Source organism: Pristiophorus japonicus, chromosome 1, assembly GCF_044704955.1.
Source record: "Pristiophorus japonicus isolate sPriJap1 chromosome 1, sPriJap1.hap1, whole genome shotgun sequence".
NCBI lineage: Eukaryota > Metazoa > Chordata > Chondrichthyes > Pristiophoridae > Pristiophorus > Pristiophorus japonicus.
The window spans coordinates 369,348,714-369,362,349 of record NC_091977.1 but is presented as its reverse complement, the minus strand read 5'-3'; positions in this window follow the sequence as shown (position 1 = coordinate 369,362,349).

Below are 13,636 nucleotides of genomic sequence, written 5' to 3'. Positions count from 1 at the left end.
TAACATCGTTTGCTTTGTACTGTCATACCTTTTGTCATTTAATCATGCCAGCCTTCTACTGTATCACAGAACTTCCCTTTTGTTCTTTCCTCCCCTCCCTCTTTTCCATCCTCTGCACTTGCTTAACATCTGTTACATCCCAAACTTTTTCCAGTTCTAACGAAAGGTTATCAACCTGCAAAGTTAACTCTGTTTCTCTCTCTACACGTGCTGTCTGACCTGCTGAGTAATTCCAGCATTTTCTGTTTTTACTTTAGTCGAAGGTTAGCGGACAAATTAAAAACAGTTTATTGTATGGCTGTAAATGGCATTCATAATCTTTGTCTGGAGTACCATGTGCAGTTCTGGTCAAACTAATCACAGGAAGATCATTGCTCTTGAAAGATTCCAGGGATGAACAAGAAAGATGAGTCTGGGTTTCAAGACTTCAAATCACGAGGAAAGATTAGGAAGTTGGACTTTGAGGCTACCTAATGGAAGTGTTCAAGATTATGAAGGGGGTTGAAAACACTGTTCAGTGTGATGAAGAGAACAAATGCCATTGGATATATGTTTAAGTTAGAAATTTAGGAGTAAGAAGGGAAGTGAGGTAGACTTTGTTCCCTCAAGTAATGTTCTGGAATAAGTTGTCAGGGAAGCCATTGAAGGAAACATTATAAGAAGGTTCAAGAGACAATTCGATGTGTTTCTAGAGAGTGGATTGAGGGCTTCAGTGAGAACATGAGCAGGAGGGTTCTCTCTATGAAAAAGGGACAGAGTTTTGGGGCCTAATGATCTTCTCCTGTTTCTAAGAATCCTTATAGTAACTTAAAATTATATAAATATGTTAAGTATGTATGGAAGGCCGCCCCATCAAGGTCATCATCTAAGTTGTGTGCAGCAGAACTCGTGCAGGAATTCTCCCTCCAGGGAGCTGGCCCCTGAGCTACCCTTTCCTCCTGGCCTTGCTGCAGCTCACTCATGCCCGGTGCCTCACCCTGTGCAGATCCCGCTGCTACTCTAGCTTCTAAAGTACCGTGCAGTGTCAGTTTCTGAGCTGGTGTCTGCGGGTGTCAGCTGCAGTGACGCTGTGTCTTCTTTTTCTCTACTCTCTTCCATAGAGGAGGGACAGGCTGGGCTGCTGTCAGTTCTTGGGTATCTGAATAGAGAAAGGCACAAGAGTCAGGTGGTGGTGAGGGGAGGGGGGAATGCAAGATATCCAGGCATACACCATCAACAGCTTGTAAGTGAGAAGAGATTGTGGGATGAGGGGGAAGTCTGATGTGAGCAGAAGGATTAGGAATGACCATACCGTCATTGTCAGCAAAGGCTTCAATTTCTCCCATTACCACGGTCTCAGTGACTTCCCCTCCAATGATGTTGAGGACCGACTCCTCCAGTTAACTCAAGGTCTGTGCAGCGACTTGGTGCCTCCCATCTACTGTTGTTCCTGGTGGTTGTGAGCCAGCTTGGCCTGCAAGAGAAAGGAAATGTGTCAGTGATTGTAGAACAATGTGTTTGGGTGATGTGCCTGCCATAATTTAATAGCTGTCAGCGTGTGAAAAGTGTGAGATGTAGGTGTGAGTGTTGCAGTAGTGGTAAGTTTGTGAAGGTGAAGTGAAGCCATGATTGTGAGGTATGAGAGGTGATAGGTAGAGATTGTTAGTAGGTGAGCGATGGGGGTGTGCTGCATTGAGTAATATGATACTTGTGGCGCAAATAACGCGATATGGCATTTGCTGAAGCCATCACTCACCTTGAACGGCCTCGTGAGGTCATTAAACTCCTTTCGGCACTGTATCCAGGTCTATGGCACAACACTGTTGGCCATGACATAGTTAGCTACCTCCTGCCAGAGCTTTCTACTTGTAGCTTTTGATGACTTTCTGCCACCCTGCGAGAACAGGGCATCCCGCCTTCTCTCAACTGCCATGACCAAGACCTCGAGGGCAGCATCCGAAAACCTTCTGGCTCCCTCTCTGGGTTATTGTTGCTGCGCAATGGCTTCAGTCTGCAATGACAATGAGGTGCTACTGCATCAAAGTACCTCCCCTTTAGTGGAGAGAGCCGAGGCCAAACATTATTGGCTATTAGACTGCACCCGACATTGGCCCAGCTGTTCAATGCTAAGCCAATCAGCAGCATATTTGGCACCGACAGCAGCGCTGCAATCATTATAATGAGCAAACAACATAAATTTTGCATGCTGCCTGGACCACTTTCAATGGGTGCAGACAAATAGTGCTGGGGTAGAAATTCAGGCCCGCCGCAGAACTGGTGCACCTACTGTTTTTAAAGAGTTTTTTCCGCTGCACTGGATGAGGTGGCCTCTTTTGTGAAATTTAGCTCTTTGTAATTTTTTTTCAGGCAGACTGGAAGTCGGTCATAATGGGGGCGGAAGTGTGGTGGTAAGCAGAAGATCGACAACAAGAGGGGCGGAAGTGGAGGCGGAACACTTAAAGGGGAGAGCCTTCGTCATTTTAAAACTTTGGTCCACTTGGTCACCAGGGAGGGTTTCGGCTGGGCCAGTGGCCTAGCACCCAAGAGAGGATGCCAGCCTGTCTGTTGACGGCCAGGCCGAACCCAGGGGCATAATTGACGGCCCGACCTGGCAGTCGGCCGACAAAAAAAAAACATGGCGGCCACGACAGTGCGCAATCCCCTTGAATAACTGCTGCATTGCCAACTTCCAACAACGTGTACCAACAGAAAAAGCTGTCGGGTGCACCTCGTGGCGGATCGAAGATTTTTCACGGTGAAGTTCTCTGGAGGTGCGGGAAATCGATGGTGCGCATTTGCTTACGCAGTTAGTACGTGTCGGCAGCAGTGGGGCGGAAGGGGGGACTGCCGCAACAACCCCGGAGGTGAATTTCGCTGACGGCGGCCATTCGACCACAGATCTGCGGCCATTCGAGTCCGCCGTGTGGCCGCGGCTTTCCAATGGTAAGAGGCTTTTTCGGGAGGTTGAATTTCGGACCTGCTGTATCTTGACCACCTGTATTCGGGCCTAATGCAATTCCTGGGCCTTAATTTGTACTATTTAAAGCATCAGTGGCTTCAGCAATTCAAGTGTCCTTTCTTCTTGCATTCATGATTGATGCTTCACCTTGTCACCACAGCTCGGACTGAATGACATTGGCCTAGAAATCCCGGTCGGCTGCTTCCCACGGGTGATTGGGTAAAAAAGTTAAAAAAGATGTGCACTAACCTGAACCTGCTACGCTCACGAGAGATCTCGGTCCTGAGGTCGCCATTCACTGCACATCAGAGCACGTGCATTTCACGACGTCCGCCGGTCTGGAGCTGCAGTCACATGGCTCTTTTTATTAACTTTTTGCGTATTTTAAAAGTCTTACACCTGTAAAAGTAGGCTATGTGCCTGCTTTTATCAGGCGCCAAGAGTTTTCAGGACATCCACTGGGCAAGATATGGGTAAATACCGCAATCTTGTCCATGCGAATGACCTCATTCCCGAGATGCGGAGGATCTGTCAAGCTGGAGCTTGACCGATTGGAAAAGCCGGTTTTCAGCGCATGTGCATTGTGCGCTGAAAACCAGCTTTTGCGATGCCTTCCCGGGTCCATACACATTCCATACAGACCCGGGCAGGCTGGGATTTCAGGGCCATTACATCCAACTAAAGATAAACTTCTATCCTAATCTCAAGCCCATATTTTTCTGTCAAATGAAATGCTCATTCATGTTCCAAAAGTAGCTAAAGCTTGCAGCTTCCATTCATGAATATTTAATAAATCTACCTAGCAGCTCTGGAAGGCTAATCCATGAAGTATTGACCAGCTAATGGTGAATAAAGTAGATCAAGTCCATTGTCTATAAATAACACTAACATGCCTATAACCAAAAGTATTAAAAACACATGATGATTGAAATTATAATTCTCAATATTATCATATGAGGGTTTAATAATGTATTTGTATTAAACTCCTCCTTTGTTATATTAACAGACATGTATTGTGTCCAGTTTAAGTTCCCACATACAGGATGTTATGGCTCTGGAGAAGGCACAGAGGAGGGCAATCAGGGTCACATTAAATCTTAGAGCTTTTAATTATGAGGATAGGCTACAAGAGTAAGGGTTATTTTGGAACAATGCAGGGTTAGAGGAGATAGTATTTAAGTTTTGAAAATGTTGAGTGGCTTTGATAGATTATTTGAAATGGATAGTTCTAGGATGACTAGAGAACCTGGAAGCAAAGAGTTAGTTTGGAGGACATAAAGTATTGCTGACAAGACGTGAGTATAGAATTACTACGAACTGCTAAAAGGTAACTTGACAAGTTCCTGGGAGAAGAGCTAATTTCCAGTTAGCGGAAGCTGCTAGTTAGTTGTAATTCATGCAGAGCAATAGTCTCCTAGCACTTGCTTGGTTGCCTTAAGGAGTCGAGGAAAATTGTTCACAAGTTTTTCTTAAATTGGCCATGGCTTTTTTCTCCCGTCTTTTTACCTATCTCATGAGATAGCATTGCTAGGAGGTGAGTAGTGTGCAAAGTTATAACATCAGCTGGATGGAGTAGATTGTATAAACTTGGTTTGTATTCCCTCGAGTATAGAAGTTTGAGGGATAATCTGATCGAGGTGCTTAAAATGTTGTTCTTTTTTCATATGGAAGTAGCAAAGCAAATCAAATTTCAATATCGAAGTCAGATATCCAGGCCACAACTTCCACTATAACAGTGGGAATATCTTGTAGGTAGCCTGCGCATTTCCTCTGACGGCAGTGCTCAAAGATGTGCTCCAGAGTCTGATCAGGAGCTCCACAGTCACATGATGGGAATGCTTTAATCTTCCATCTATGGAGAAGGTGGCAGCATGTACCATGACTGTTTTGAGGCGTTTTTGAAGTAAAAAACGGGATGTCCTACGAGATGAATTTAGGAGCTAGGAGCTAAATTAAAAAGTAGTACCTCAAAAGTAGTAATCTCAGGATTGCTACCAGTGCCATGTGCTAGTCAGAGTAGGAATCGCAGGATAGCTCAGATGAATACGTGGCTTGAGGAGTGGTGCAGAAGGGAGGGATTCAAATTCCTGGGACATTGGAACCGGTTCTGGGAGAGGTGGAACCAGTACAAAGCGAACGGTCTGCACCTGGGCAGGACCGGAACTAATGTCCGAGGGGGAGGGTTTGCTAGTGTTGTTGGGGAGGGATTAAACTAATATGGCAGGGGGATGGGAACCGATGCAGGGAGACAGAGGGAAATAAAATGGAGGCAGATGCAAAAGATAGAAAGGAGAATAGTAAAAGTGGAGGGCACAGAAACCTAAGGCAAAAAACAAAAAGGGCCACATTACAGCAAAATTCTAAAGGGGCAAAGTGTGTTAAAAAGACAAGCCTGAAGGCTCTGTGCCTCAATGCGAGGAGTATTAGGAATAGGTGGATGAATTAACTGCGCACATAGCAGTTAACGGATATGATGTGATTTGCATCACAGAGACATGGCTCCAGGGTGACCAAGGCTGGGAACTCAACATCCAGGGGTATTCAACATTTAGGAAGGATAGACAGAAAGGAAAAGGAGGCAGAGTGGCATTGCTGGTTAAAGAGGAAATTAATGCAATAGGAAGGAGGGACATTAGCCTGGATGATGTGGAATCGGTATGGGTGGAGCTGCGGAATACCAAAGGGCAGAAAACGCTAGTGGGAGTTGTGTACAGACCATCAAACAGTAGTAGTGAGGCTGGGGACAGCATCAAACAAGAAATAAGGGATGTGTGCAATAAAGTTTCAGCAGTTATCATGGGCGACTTTAATCTACATATTGATTGGGCTAACAAAACTGGTAGCAATGCGGTAGAGGAGGATTTCCTGGAGTGTATTAGGGATGGTTTTCAAGACCAATATGTCGAGGAACCAACTAGAGAGCTGGCCATCCTAGACTGAGTGATGTGTAATGAGAAGGGACCAATTGGCAATGTTGTTGTGCGAGGCCCCTTGGGGAAGAGTGACCATAATATGGTAGAATTCTTTATTAAGATGGAGAGTAACACAGTTAATTCAGAAACTAGGGTCCTGAACTTAAGGAAAGCTAACTTCGATGGTATGCGACGTGAATTAGCTAGAATAGACTGGCAAGTGATACTTAAAGGGTTGACGGTGGATAGGCAATGGCAAACATTTAAAGATCAACTTGGAGAAACTTCAACAATTGTACATCCCTGTCTGGAGTAAAAAGAAAACGGGGAAGGTTTTTCATAGTGCTCAACAAAAATATATTCCTGTGAAAAAGAAGGGCGGTAAGAGAAGGGATAACCAGCAATGGATAACCAAGGAAATAAAGGAGAGTATCAAATTAAAATCCAATGCGTATAAGATGGCCAAAGTTAGTGGGAAACTAGAAGATTGGGAAAATTTTAAATGATAGCAAAGAATGACTAAGAAAGCAATAAAGAAAGGAAAGATAGATTACGAAAGTAAACTTGCGCAAAACATAAAAACAGATAGTAAAAGCTTTTACCGATATATAAAACGGAAAAGAGTGACTAAAGTAAATGTTGGTCCCTTTAGAAGATGAGAAGGGGGATTTAATAATGGGAAATGTGGAATTGGCTGAGACCTTAAACAATTATTTTGCTTCGGTCTTCAGAGTGGAAGACACAAAAACCATGCTGAAAATTGCTGGTCATGGGAATGTGGGAAGGGAGGACCTTGAGACAATCACTATCACTAGGGGGGTAGTGCTGAATAGGCTAATGAATCTCAAGGTAGACAAGTCCCCTGGTCCTGATGAAATGCATCCCAAGTATTAAAAGGGATGGCAGAAGTTATAGCAGATGCATTCGTTATAATCTACCAAAATTCTCTGGACTCTGGGGAGGTACCAGCGGATTGGAAAGCAGCTAATGTAACGCCTCTGTTTAAAAAAGGGGGCAGACAAAAGACAGGTAACTATAGGCTGGTTAGTTTAACATCTGTAGTGGGGAAAATGCTTGAAGCTATCATTAAGGAAGAAATAGCGGGACATCTAGATAGGAATAGTGCAATCAAGCAGACGCAACATGGATTCATGAAGGGGAAATCACGTTTAACTAATTTACTGGAATTCTTTAAGGATATAAGGAGCATGGTGGATAGAGGTGTACCGATGGATGTGGTGTATTTAGATTTCCAAAAGGCATTCGATAAGGTGCCACACAAAAGGTTACTGCAGAAGATAAAGGTACGCGGAGTCAGAGGAAATGTATTAGCATGGATCGAGAATCGGCTGGCTAACAGAAAGCAGAGAGTTGGGATAAATGGGTCCTTTTCGGGTTGGAAATCGGTGGTTAGTGGTGTGCCACAGGGATCGGCGCTGGGACCACAACTGTTTACAATATACATAGATGACCTGGAAGAGGGGTCAGAGTGTAGTGTAACAGAATTTGCAGATGACACAAAGATTAGTGGGAAAGCGGGTTGTGTAGAGGACACAGAGAGGTTGCAAAGAGATTTAGATAGGTTAAGCGAATGGGCTAAGGTTTGGCAGATGGAATACAATGTTGGAAAGTGTGAGGTCATCCACCTTGGGAAAAAAAAAACAGTAAAAGGGAATATTATTTGAATGGGGAGAAATTACAACATGCTGCGGTGCAGAGGGACCTGAGGGTCCTTATGCATGAATCCCAAAAAGTTAGTTTGCAGGTGCAGCAGGTAATCAGGAAGGCGAATGGAATGTTGGCCTTCGTTCCGAGAGGGATGGAGTACAAAAGCAGGGAGGTCCTGCTGCAACTGTGCAGGGTATTGGTGAGGCCGCACCTGGAGTACTGCGTGCAGTTTTGGTCACCTTACTTAAGGAAGGATATACTGGCTTTGGACGGGGTACAGAGACGATTCACTAGGCTGATTCCGGAGATGAGGGGGTTACCTTATGATGATAGATTGAGTAGACTGGATCCTTACTTGTTGGAGTTCACAAGGATGAGGGGTGATCTTGTAGAAACATTTAAAATAATGAAAGGGATAGACAGGATAGAGGCAGAGAGGTTGTTTCCACTGGTCGGGGAAGACTAGAACTAGGGGGCACAGACTCAAAATATGGGGGAGCCAATTTAAAACCGAGTTGGGAAGGAATTTCTTCTCCCAGAGGGTTGTGAATCTGTGGAATTCTCTTCCCAGGGAAGCTGTTTAGACTAGTTCATTGAATGTATTCAAATCACAGATAGATAGATTTTTAACCAATAAGGGAATTAAGGGTTATGGGGAGCGGGTGGGTAAGTGGAGCTGAGTCCACGGCCAGATCAGCCATGATCTTGTTGAGTGGTGGAGCAGGCTCGAAGGGCTAGACGGCCTACTCCTGTTCCTAATTCTTATGTTCTTATGTTCTTATGTTCTAAGGTGGCTCAACCGTGGCTAACAAGGAAATTAAGGATAGTGTTAAATCCAAGGAAGAGGCTTATAAATTGGCCAGAAAAAGCAGCAAAGCTGAGGACTGGAAGAAATTTAGAATTCAGCAGAGGAGGACTAAGGGTTTAATTAAGGGGGGGAAAATATAGTATGAGAGGAAGCTTGCCGGGCACATAAAAACTGACTGGAAAAGCTTCTACAGATATGTAAAGAGAAAAAGATTAGTGAAGACAAACATAGGTCTCTTGCAGTCGGATTTAGGTGAATTTATAATGGGGAACAAAGAAATGGCAGACCAATTGAACAAATACTTTGGTTCTGTCTTCAGGAAGGAAGACACAAATAACCTTCCGGAAGTACTAGGTGACCGAGGGTCGTGAGAAGGAGGAACTGAAGCAGATCCTTATTAGGTAGGAAATTGTGTTAGGGAAATTGGTGGGATTGAAGACCGATAAATCTCCGGGGCCTGAGAGTCTGCATCCCAGAGTACTTAAGGAAATGACCCTAGAAATAGTGGATGCATTGGTGATCATTTTCCAACAGTCTATCGACTTTGGATTAGTTCCCATGTACTGGAGGGTAGCTAATGTAACACCACTTTTTAAAAAAGGAGGGAGAGAGAAAACGGGTAATTATAGACCAATTAGCCTGGAATCAGTAGTGGGGAAAATGTAGGAATCAATCATTAAGGATGAAATAGCGCATTTCGAAAGCAGTGACAAGATTGGCACGGGCTTATGAAAGGGAAATCATGCTTGACGAATCTTCTGGAATTTTTTGAGGATGTAACTAGCAGAGTGGACAAGGGAGAACCAGTGGATGTGGTGTATTTGTTCTTTCAAAAGGCTTTTGACAAGGTCCCACACAAGAGATTGGTATGCAAAATCAATGCACATGGTATTGGGGGTAATGTACTGACATGAATAGAGAAGTGGTTGGCAGACAGGAAGCAGAGAGTCGGGATAAACGGGTCCTTTTCAGAATGACAGGCAGTGACTAGTGGAGTGCTGCAGGGCTCAGTGATGGGACCCCAGCTCTTTACAAATTACATTAATGATTTGGATGAAGGAATTGAGTGTAATATCTCCAAGTTTGCAGATGACACTAAACTGGGTGGCCGTGTGAGCTGTGAGGAGGACGCTAAGAGGCTGCAGAGTGACTTGGACAGGTTAGATGTGTGGGTAAATGCATGGCAGATGCAGTATAATGTGGATAAGTGTGAGATTATCCAATTTGGGGGCAAAAACACAAAAGCAGAATATTATCTGAATGGCGGCAAATTAGGAAAAGAGGAGGTGCAACGATACCTGGGTGCCATGGTTGATCAGTCATTGAAAGTTGGCATGCAGGTACAGCAGGCGGTGAAGAAGGCAAATGGTATGTTGGCCTTCATAGCTAGGGGATTTGAGTATGGGAGCAGGGAGGTCTTACTGCAGTTGTACAGGGCCTTGGTGAGACCTCACCTGGAATATTGTGTTCAGTTTTGGTCTCCTAATCTGAGGAAGGACGTTCTTACTATTGAGGGAGTGCAGCGAAGGTTCACCAGACTGATTCCAGGGATGGCTGGACTGACATATGAGGAGAGACTTGATCAACTGGGCCTTTATACACTGAAGTTTAGAAGGATGAGAGGGGATCTCATAGAAATGTAAAAGATTCTGACGGGACAGACAGGTTAGATGGAGGAAGAATTTTCCCGATGTTGGGAAAATCCAGAACCAGGGGACACAGTCTTAGGATAAGGGGTATGCCATTTAGGACTGAGATGTGTAGAAACTTCTTCACTCAGAGAGTTGTTAACCTGTGGAATTTCCTGTCGCAGAGAGTTGTTGATGCCAGTTCATTGGATATATTCAAGAGGGAGTTAGATATGGCTCTTATGGCTAGAGGGATCAAGGGGTATGGAGAGAAAGCAGGAAAGGGGTACTGAGGGAATGATCAGCCATGATCTTATTGAATGGTGGTGCAGACACGAAGGGCCGAATGGCCTACTCCTGCACCTATTTTCTATGTTTCTATGTTTCTATGTTTGATGGTTGTCCACTGTTTGCGAGGACTGTGGAGTTGTACTGTGGAGTCCTCTATAAGGAATCCATTCCTTATGTCACAGTGCTTTCACACATTTTGCCATCGGTCATCAAGGCCGAGGGTGGATCACTGAAGGGCTTCGGCAACAGTCCAAAACGGCCTTCTAGATTTGACGTGGGTTGTGCAAGTCGGCCTGGATTGGCATGTCTTTGCTGGTGTAGCGGTTTTATTCTCTGAAGACTGACTATTTGCGGAGTTAAAAGGATTTGATAGGATAGACAGAAATAAAAGGTGTACTCTGATGGGGGAATCAAGAATGAGAGGACATGATCTTAAAATTAGAGGTTGGCCATTTAGGAGGGAAATCAGGAAGTGCTTTTTCACACAAAGAGTAGTAGAAATCTGGAATTCTCTTCCCCAAAAGGCTATGGATTCTGAATAATTGGAGATTTTAAGATTATGATCAATAAATCTTCGTCAGATAAGTGTATTAAGGGATATGGAGCTAATGGCAGTCAATTGGAGTTGAGGTACAGATCAGTCATGATCTAATTGAATGGCAGGGAAAGCCCAAGAGTCTGAATGACCTACTCCTGTTCCTACGTATTCCTATGTATGGGCTTGATGGCCCAGGTTATCTTTTCTCACCCTTCCTTGCACATGTTAACTTATTTAAAATAAAAAGATTAATGCTTCCATTAAAATTGTGGAGGCAGGAGTTTGATATAAGTGCATTAGGCAGTTGTATAATCAAATTGGAGAAAGTAATTTTCAGGCTACAGAAACTATATCAAATTACATCAAATGTAAAAAAAGATCAAAATATGATTGAAGTTATTCAGAGTACATAAAACAGGGGACAGAAAAGGTTATTCAAACCACTGAACCCCCACCTCCCATATGCCATTTACAAACTAGATTATGGACTCTACGCCATCTAATAATTCTCCGATGGAAAGTTTTGAATTACAACAACTGTACGGTTCATGATAAAAGTAAGATTACCACATAGCACTGCACATAAGTTGTCAGCAAGATACAACAACAAAAACAACTTGCATTTATATAAGCCACCCCAAGGCACCCAAAAACTTGGTCAAAAAAAGTAGATTTTAAGAAGCATCTTTGAGGAGGAGGGAGAGGTAGAGAGGCAGAGAGGTTTAGGGAGGGAATTCCAGAGCTCAGGGTCTAGATGGCTGAAGGCACAGCTACCAATGTGGAATGATAAAAATCAGGGATACGCAAGAGGCCAGAATTGGAGAAATGTCAAGATCTCGTTCCTTGTGTACGATCTTCTAAAATGCTGCTCCCACCCACCAGAAGGACCAGTGGCAAAAAGGTAGTTTAAGCTGGCTATAAATCGGGCGGCAGGGAGAATCGCTCAGAGTGCTCCAGTGTTGCACATCCCGGATAGCATCCATATGCTGCACCATGATCAGATGTCAATGGAAAGTATTCCGTTGAAGGGCAGGTGTGATATAGGAAGCGGCAATGAGTTCCAAAACACAGTGAAGGCTGCATGGAGATGCGCCCGGGGACCGCCAAGAAATGGGCGGGCCTTAGCTCCGACCAAGTTCGGGCCCTATGTCCTTTACTCATTTCACATATTTGCTTGCATAGTTCTTCTTCCAACTCATTTCCACTATCATGTGGTCTGCAGTATATCCTTATTAGCATAATTGATCCCTTATCTTTTCTTTTAATCCATATGGATTCTGTTTCTATCCTTCTGTTTGTTGTGTTCCTCTTATCTATTGCTAATTAGCAGTTATCTCCAATTAATACAGCTACCCCACCCCTCGTCATCCTTCCCTATCCTTTCACATTATCTTATAACCTGCAATATTTAGTCCTGTTCTTTATGTAGCCATGTTTCAGTTATTCCTACTACATCTGATTCCTTACTATGGAGTCTTGTTTCCAGTTCTCCTGTTTTATTTTAGATGCTGTGAACATTGCCGTACAGGTAGTTTAATTTGTTTTTAATAGCTGTTCTTTTTACTTTATTTTTAACAGTTCTTTTAAACTTCTTTTTTTATAACTGTATTTGTTCCCTGACTGTTTATGTTACCCATGTTCCTTACCTTGTTCTGACATTTAATCTCATCTCCTATTTCTTTTATCTTCAGACATATGTTATTGTCACCAGAATCCTCCCCTGTCTTATTAGTTTAAATTCCTAATGACAGCCCTATTTAATTTTTCCATTTGGAGTCTGGTCCCACTCTGGTTCAGGAGCAATCTGTTCCAGTGGTACAGCTCCAACCTGTCCCAATACTGATGTCAGCATCCCGTGAAATGGAACCCTTTGTCTCACACCAGTCTTTCACCTTCCTGATCTGCGTATCCCAATGCCAATTAGTACATGGTTGAGGAAGTAATCCCAAGATTACCACCACCTATGGGGGCCAAAATTCAGGCCCACCAGAAACCGTCATTTTGGCGCCATTACTGCCTCTACATTTGCAGCGGCCACTCAATCCATTTTTGGTTTTTTTTTGAAAAACTGGGTTCAGGCATTATTGAGCGGCGGGAATCGGGAGTTTGTAGCGATGTGGGTGGTTGATTGTAGCGGAATAACCACAGAGAAATTCAGCCTTCTGGTCATGTGCAGCTAACAAGCCAGCTGCTCCCTGGCCTTCTTAAAGGTCAGGGTTTGCAACTAGGCCCTGAGGAGGGAAGGAGTTGTGTTGAAGGATGGCTGGTGCTGCTGGACCAAGAAGGGCAAGCCGATTTTTGGATGCAGGCTGTGGAGGGAAGGAGACGGGTCCTTTACCCAGATGCAGGGAGACCCACTTGCGATGTCTTTACAAATGCATGGAGGGAGATTGCTGTGGAAGTCTCCGGGAATTCCTTTCATAAACGCACCACCGCGCAGTGCAGAAAACAACTCAACAACATCATTCGTCTGATGAAAGTGAGTACCTGTTTCACCAACTGCTGACCTTCCATCTGCGAGACTCTCCTTCATCCTTCTTTTATTTCCCACCATCACTATATTGTCACTGAAGCAGCATTTCATTGTTGAAGCCTCTATATATATGTGTGGGTTTGTGCAATGGAGGCTCCCTCTCATCTCGCAGTTACAGCTGCATTTCAGGGACACACTTGTGCACTCATTTCTGATTCGGCATCACAGTGGTACTCACCAACCATTCTATGTTTTGCAGGCCAAAATTGCACACAACAGGGTGGAGCAAAGGAGGACTGGTGGTAGTGAGCCTGACGTCCAAATCTTCACAGCCTTGGAGGAGAGGGTCACGGCGCTCATTGGCAAACATGCTGCCTTCC